The sequence below is a fragment of the Physella acuta genome, unplaced genomic scaffold (assembly GCF_028476545.2).
Source record: "Physella acuta isolate Inbredline_101_S28 unplaced genomic scaffold, ASM2847654v3 ptg000607l, whole genome shotgun sequence".
Taxonomy (NCBI): domain Eukaryota; kingdom Metazoa; phylum Mollusca; class Gastropoda; family Physidae; genus Physella; species Physella acuta.
The window spans coordinates 1,394,729-1,403,789 of record NW_026732126.1 but is presented as its reverse complement, the minus strand read 5'-3'; positions in this window follow the sequence as shown (position 1 = coordinate 1,403,789).

Here is a 9,061-nt window from a genome sequence, read left to right as displayed (position 1 = left end):
TCTAATTAATTTTTTAATGATTTATTTCGAAAATTATTTTTATCCCTAATAGTTCATTTTTGGCTACAAATCTTTTTTTGGTATTTTAATTAAGGCTAAATCAACCCCACTGTCTTAAAATTTAAAATATCGATCACAACACAGACCATCTAATGATTCGATTATCCTCTATTTTAACATTTGAGCGCTGCTAATGACATGACCATCAATATTTCTTTGTACAAGAACACAAATAGGTTAAAGCAAGAATTATCTGTCATTATTTAATCAACCACTCAAATCAAGCAAGTTGGTGTTCTAGCGTTACCTCTTGATGGGGAGATTATAACAACAGATATAAGAACTATTATAAGAAATAGCACTAGAATTATCTAAAAATATGAAAGAAAGTAAACACTGACCTCTGGCTTAAAACTTAAACAGGATTTCTGAGAACTGAAATGTAAACACTGGTATAGATATGACCTCTAGCTGATAGCTTAAAGTATGACCTCTGGCTGAAAGATTAACTATGGCTTCTGACAGAAAACATCAATGTTGCCCAAAGCTGTAAGCTTAAACTTGGCCCTTGTCTCCCTCTATTTAATAAATTGCTTGTCTGTAATTTCATTTTCATTTTTATTTACACAATAAAAAAAAAGCAAAAAACAAAAAATCAACTCAACCTTTGAATAATGTATCCTAAAAAATGCCACCCACCTCCCAATCCCCACTTACATAAAAACCGTCTTTGGAGGAAAAAAGAAGTAGAACTCTTGAAGTTTGTGACAGCAGTTCATTCCCTTAATCAAAGTTACAACACAGCAGCCATACAGTAGTCAGTCTGCTGTCTCTTAGAGGAGAAACTTTTCTGGTTCCAAGTATGAGGCAATGGCTTGAGACATTTGTGTAGTTTGGGCTAGGCTAGCCTGGTATTTTGGGAGACATTTGTTTAGTTTAGGCTAGGTTAGCCTGGTGTTTGAGAACACATTTGTGTAGTTTAGGCTAAGTTAGCCAGATGTTCGGGGAGAGTTTAGGTTAAGTTAGCCTGGTACTCCACTAGAACATTGACGTCAATCAGCACCAAATAAGACCATCGTTCGTCAGACATCTTTCTACTGGTCTACTCCCCAGGTCACGTGTTTAACAAACACCACTTGTCTTGAGTCTTCACGTGCAGATTCGCACTTTTATTGTTTTTGTTTCTAACCATTTCGATAATTAATTTTTTGAAAATAAAAAGACGAGTTTATACTTTTGGAATTAATTTAGCGAATTTTAAAAATAAACAGAAGAGTTTTCTATAGCGCGGTTGTTTTGAATTGAAAATTACATCTGTAAACAAAATAAAAATTTAACTGAAAATAATTTAAATAAAATTTGAAAATTTCGAAATGCTCCTTGAATATTGATGTTTCGTATAAAGTACGACATTGCAGATTTGTAAATTTTGCGATTGGTTGGTCTTTTGTAAGTTTAGTGGGTTTTGTATTCAAGTAGATTCACAGAAAACCAAGCAGAGGCGTAGCCAGGGGCGCCAAAATAAGCTCATTTAGCTTCTATTTTGAATTATAATTTAAAAATAAAATTGACGAGGCGGGGGGGGGGGGGGGGGGCGCCTAATAGAAAAATGTCCCCGGGCGCCGGGAGGGGTCGCTACGCCTCTAACCAAGTTAACATTCGTAAGCTTTTCTGGACTCGCATAAAAATCAAGTTAAAATTGGTAAAGATTCCTGCATTTACACAGAGAACCAAGCTAAAATTGGTAAAGATTCCTGCATTTACACAGAGAACCAAGATAAAATTCGTTGTTTTCTGCAGTTACACAGAAAGCCAAGATAAAATTCGAAAAGTTTTCTGCAGTTACACAGAGAACCAAGATAAAATTGGTAAAGTTTTCTGCATTTACACAGAGAACCAAGATAACATTCGAAAAGTTTTCTGCAGTTACACAGAGAGCCAAGATAACATTCGAAAAGTTTTCTGCATTTACACAGAGAGCCAAGTTAAAATTCGAAAAGTTTTCTGCAGTTACACAGAGAACCAAGATAAAATTGGTAAAGTTTTCTGCATTTACACAGAGAACCAAGATAAAATTCGAAAAGTTTTCTGCAGTTACACAGAGAGCCAAGATAAAATTCGAAAAGTTTTCTGCATTTACACAGAGAACCAAGATAAAATTCGAAAAGTTTTCTGCAGTTACACAGAGAGCCAAGATAAAATTGGTAAAGTTTTCTGCATTTACACAGAGAACCAAGATAAAATTGGTAAAATTTTCTGCAGTTACACAGCGGTTACACAGAAAACCAAGCTAAAATTCCTAAAGTTTTCTGGAGCAACACAGAAAAGCAAAGAGAGCTTTCAAATAAAATGCCATCTGGAAAAAAAAATCTTAAGAAAGGATTTATTGACTCGTGTCTTCGCGAAAAAATAAGAAGAAGATTTAATTTAATTGCGTTTTATTTCTCGCTGCTTCCGTGTTTTTCTGTCTTTTAAAAAAAAACTTTTCTCTTTCTTTTCTAAGACTGTTCAGAAATAGTTTGATCTGCAATATTTCTTCTTTCTTTGTGTTTATTTTTTTCGTTTTATCAAGCTTTATGTTATTTTTTTTTTGCCTTGTCTATGACCTATTCATACTGTTTATTTATGATTTTAAATGACCATAATCAAAGTAATATTTCAACCAAAGGTCTTTAGTTGAAAAAAAAAAATCACGACAGACTGTTTCACATATTCCAAAGAATTCAATAACAAAGTTTCAATATTTAATGTAGCGATTATTTCTTAAATTAATATTTCTTTCTGCGTTTAATTGTGAACTTGGGTCTAGAAGACTCGAAAACATCTTGACGTCTTTGTGATTGTTGATTCATGCACAATCTAACACACCTATTAATACTCTAATGGTGGTAGAGTCAGATTGCAGAGTATCTATCGACTTGATAAGCCCAATCATGTGTCTATCTAGATCTACATGGCGTGCTGAGTCGCATTCTGTAGAATATTTAAAAAATTCACAACCAAACTGCTCTGGTCAGAGAAACTGTTTTATATTGAAAGGTTTAACAATGGGTTTAACATACTATATAGTTAACGGTTAAACAATATGTTTAATATATGCTAGGGTGAAAGGTTAAACAAAGGGTTTAACATACCTTATGGTGAATGGTTGAACAATTGGTTTAACATACTTTAGGGTAAAAGGCTAAACAATGAGTTTACCCTACACTTGGGGGAATATCTTTGTCTTTAACTGCCAACTGGTTTATTTATTCATAAGCAATAATTGAACTCAAAGTGCGGGGACCATTTTAGGCTGTAAGAGTTACCACAATATGTGACTCAAGTGACGTCACGTACAAGTTTAGGCTGTGAGAGTTACCACAATATGTGACTCAAGTGACGTCACGTACAAGTTTAGGCTGTGAGGGTTACGACAATATGTGACTCTAGTGACGTCACGTACACGTTTAGGCTGTAAGTGTTACCACAATATGTGGATCTAGTGACGTCACGTACACGTTTAGGCTGTGAGAGTTACCACAATATGTGACTCTAGTGACGTCACGTACAAGTTTAGGCTGTAAGAGTTACCACAATATGTGACTCTAGTGACGTCACGTACCAGTTTAGGCTGTAAGAGTTACCACAATATGTGACTCTAGTGACGTCACGTACAAGTTTAGGCTGTGAGAGTTACCACAATATGTGACTCTAGTGACGTCACGTACAAGTTTAGGCTGTGAGAGTTACCACAATATGTGGATCTAGTGACGTCACGTACACGTTTAGGCTGTAAGAGTTACCACAATATGTGATTCTAGTGACGTCACGTACACGTTTAGGCTGTAAGAGTTACCACAATATGTGATTCTAGTGACGTCACGTACAAGTTTAGGCTGTAAGAGTTACCACAATATGTGACTCTAGTGACGTCACGTACAAGTTTAGGCTGTAAGAGTTACCACAATATGTGACTCTAGTGACGTCACGTACAAGTTTAGGCTGTGAGAGTTACCACAATATGTGACTCTAGTGACGTCACGTACAAGTTTAGGCTGTAAGAGTTACCACAATATGTGACTCTAGTGACGTCACGTACACGTTTAGGCTGTAAGAGTTACCACAATATGTGACTCTAGTGACGTCACGTACAAGTTTAGGCTGTGAGAGTTACCACAATATGTGACTCTAGTGACGTCACGTACACGTTTAGGCTGTGAGAGTTACCACAATATGTGACTCTAGTGACGTCACGGACAAGTTTAGGCTGTAAGAGGTACCACAATATGTGACTCTAGTGACGTCAAGTACAAGTTTAGGCTGTGAGAGTTACCACAATATGTGACTCTAGTGACGTCATGTACAAGTTCAACATAAGAAGATATAATTTTTTAAAAACAGAAACATGTTGATGTGTAAAAAAACATTTTTGTAGTGTACTACGGTAAAATGTTTTGAGTATACCTCACTTCCATGTACCTCATCATGTTGAGTACACCTCACTTTAATGTACCTCACCTCCATATACCTCACTTCCATATACCTCACTTCCATATACCTCACTTCCATATACCTCACTTCCATATACCTCACCTGCATATACCTCACTTCCATATACCTCACTTCCATATACCTCACTTCCATATACCTCACTTCCATATACCTCACTTCCATATACCTCACTTCCTTAGCCCTCATGTTAATTATTCTTTATTTCCGCTGAAATGTAATGAAGTAGAACTCGCATTTCAATTGTTCTCACTTGAATAGCGATATATTGCGACTAAACACATAGAAAGAATCATTTATCTGCAACAATCATGGACGAGAAACTCGTTTAATACACACGAAGTTATCATAATCAGATGCTGCTGAAGTAAAAAGAAAATATCAAGTCTGTCATGCAAAAAGTAGATTACGTTAGTGGGGGATAAAACAATCGGTGTGAACGTACTTGATTAGTACAGAGAATGGAGTGTAGTAAAACCCCTTTTTACGTGCGCTTCTAGTGACGTTATTGCAAGCTCTCGGCTCATTCAATATATTTACGCGGTGGAGTTAAGGTTTTTTCAATGTGAGTACACACTGCACAACTGTAGACTATAGGGTCATGTATAAATAGAAATATAAATGTTGTTTAAAAGCTGGATTGTAAACAAAATCTACAATGTAGATTAATTAACTATGTCAAACAACTAATTATAATAATATTTTGTAAAGAAAGTGTACGTCTCTAAAATCAGATTAAAGCGATAAATTTAGGTAATGAAACAGCTGTGTATTTTTAACGACCATAGAAAACAAATAGATCTGAGGTCTGAATAAAGATTATTGGCAATTAAAACCGTTTGTTGTATTTTCCGTTCTGAAGTTGTTTTAATTTACATTACGTTTTAATATTTATGACAGTCGTGTTGACACGGTTTAAAATAAACAGTTATTGCCGATAAGAATGATTTGGAAAAGCTTTTGAAATTAAAAGAGTTTTTACTTTTTTAAATTAGTAAACATTTTACAGTACACTTGGCTAGCCGCAGTTCTTTAACACTAATCAAAGCTTTCTTGCCAAGATTGGATTTTAAAATGAATTAAAAGCTTTCTATTTCGATCTGTTTTCCTCTTAGAAACCTGAGTAGACACCTGGGTTTCAGACGTCATTGAATGTGGGACACCTGTGTTTCAGACGTCAATAAATGTTGGGACTCCTGTGTTTCAGACGTCATTGAATGTGGGATACCTGTGTTTCAGACGTCATTGAATGTGGGATACCTGTGTTTCAGACGTCAATAAATGTTGGGACACCTGTGTTTCAGACGTCAATGTTGGGGCACCTGTGTTTCAGACGTCAATGTTGGGGCACCTGTGTTTCAGACGTCAATAAATGTTGGGACACCTGTGTTTCAGACGTCAATAAATGTTGGGACACCTGTGTTTCAGACCTCATTGAAAGTTGGGATACCTGTGTTTCAGACGTCAATAAATGTTGGGACACCTGTGTTTCAGACGTCAATGTTGGGGCACCTGTGTTTCAGACGTCAATAAATGTTGGGACACCTGTGTTTCAGACGTCATTGAAAGTTGGGACACCTGTGTTTTAGACGTCATTGAAAGTTGGGACACCTGTGTTTCAGACGTCAATAAATGTTGGGACACCTGTGTTTTAGACGTCAATGTTGGGGCACCTATGTTTCAGACGTCATTGAATGTTTTTCAGACGTCATTAAATGTTGGCACACCTTTCTTTTCAGACACCTGAGGATCCAGACACCTGTATGTTCAGAAGAAACGCGTGTCTCACGTGTCTAAGAGTGATTGAATTACCTCCTCCAGCCAGTCCAACTTTCAGTTTTTGTCTCAGTTTGTTGATGAAAAGATACAGAACTCTTGACGTATATATGGCTAAAACAAACAAGTGGCTTTAAAATCAAAGGCGATTTTATGGCAATAAAGCCGGTCACTTTAAAAATCAAAAGCGATTTCAGAATAACTTTAACGAAGAATTCTACATCTGGAATTCTATGTGATTAATGGATAAAGTTTGTTGTTTAGAAAACGATTGTTATAGCACATACACACAAATTACAATTATATATATTAATATATATATATATATATATATATATATATATATATATATATATATATATATTTATATTATATATTAATAATATATATTATAATAACATTAATAATAATATATATATATATATATATATATATATATATATATATATATATATATATATATATATATATATATATATATATATATATATATATATATATATATATATATATATGTATGTGTGTGTGTGCGTGTGTGTTTATAATTATATACTAATTTATATAAAAATATTTATTTTTAAATAAATAAATCCATATATATTAAAATATATTATATACGTATAATATATATCACTTTATATACACTATATATATATATATATATATATATATATATATATATATATATATATATATATATATATATATACATATATATATATATACATATATATATCAGTAGCGTAGCAAGGGGGGGGGGGGGGCGGGGCGGGGGACATATGTCCCCGGGCGCCGACCTTAGGGGGGGGGGCGCCAAATTGAAAGTTTGAGAGGAGTGCAAATGAAAAGTTCGAGGGGGGGGGGGGTTACAAATCGAAAGTTTGAGGGGGGGGGGTGTAAATCGAAAATTTGCTCCCAAGGGGGCGCCAAATTTAAAGTATGTCCCCGGGCGCCGGGAAGGGTCGCTACGCCTCTGATATATATATATATATATATATATATATATATATATATATATATATATATATATATATATATATATAATATATATATATATAAGCCGTTTCTTTTTGGTGTGACCTTATTTCTTTGTCTAAAATCTAAGCTGGAAAATGTAGTCTATTTTTCTAATGAAATTAGATTTACGTTAATCATCAGTCACCTTTTACCACTGTGGTACAAATTATATATAGGCTACAATACACTGCGAACATTGCGCTAAATCGTAAACAAAAAAAAACGTATTTTGCTTACATAAATAAACCTAAGGTCTATATAAAAGTTTTTCACCACTCTGTAGCGTGCAGTGTATCTGAAGCCGTGAGAGAGCAGCCATTGGATAGATCTATTGTTAGCTTTTCGGCTGACAAACTGATAAGAAAGTTGACACAATGTGCCCCCCCCCCCACCCACACCCGACCCCTACATGTAGGTTTAATGTCTGTTTGATGGGATTGTTATACGTGTACATTAGAAACGGATATCAAAGTAATTTGATACCGAACTTGCTAAATAAATCGAATACATTTACTTTGATTTATTTGATTTTAAATCTTAAATGATAATCGATATCACTTTGTTCAAATAGTCGTATAGTTTAGAATATGTAATCAAGATAATAGTATTTTTGTAAGAATGAAAATGTCTGCAACAATTATACCAGTCATTCCGTGAAAGTTATTGTTAAACAGTTGAAAATTGTGAGATAACTGTCGAGATAACTGAGTTAAATGAAATTGGTCAGGTGTTTGCTAAAGAACCCTACTAAAATGTTTGACGAATTGTATTGGTTGTATATGGACATATGTAAGCTGGATCTCTCTATAGACAAATAAAGTTTGAGTTTAAAAAAATGAATGAATAACTCTGTCGCGACGTGAAGATACGGACAAACAAAACAGATTTCACACACTTATTGGCTCTTGTTTTCTACAGTTTCTTCCAGACTTCTTTTCTCCGGGGGAGGGGGAGCACTTGAAATTTTCGTTGGGGCGGTCACTGGTAAAAGTATATGTTTTCTATATAAATTGCATTTACAGATGCCTGGAAGAAAATCTGGTTTTCTACATTAGGAAAGACGAGTTTACATCGGCATCTTTAAAGGCAGCTACAGTATTTCTGTCAGAATGTATACAAATACAGAGCAACGTTTTCTTAAGGCATCTGATGCATTGTAAATAGTTGATAAGCTATCTTCTTAACACCTATATAAGTAGGCTCTTTATATTTATATATATATATATATATATATATATATATATATATATATATATATATATATATATATATATATATATGCTTTACATTTATTTTTAGCTATCAATTAATTTCTCTTAACACTATTCCATTAAAATAGTCATTCTATTAAAACATGTCTTTCTAATTTAAAAAAAATCGTTAGTCGTACGTTGATTACATATATTTACTGCATTAAAAAACCAGATCAGGCACCAGGAAATAGGTTCCTGTTTGACCTACCCAGTTGCTACTGTGATGACCACCTCGACTAAAGACCTGGTTCTGCCTCACCTAGCAAGTATCTACCTTGATTATCGTATAGATTCTAGAGAAATTTTTCTCCAATAAACTGTTGAATTTGACATCGATCTATCCACCCTAGTAAACAAAGACTGACACGAAAAACTTTCGTTTAACAGCCACACCCACGTCATAACCTCCCCCCCCCCTCTTCCCATACCCTCATCTCACAGTTAAATAGAATCAACACCATACAGTTTTACTGCTTGTTGTTTCAATATACAGTAAACTCAAATTGCCGTGCCAATTTCTGCTA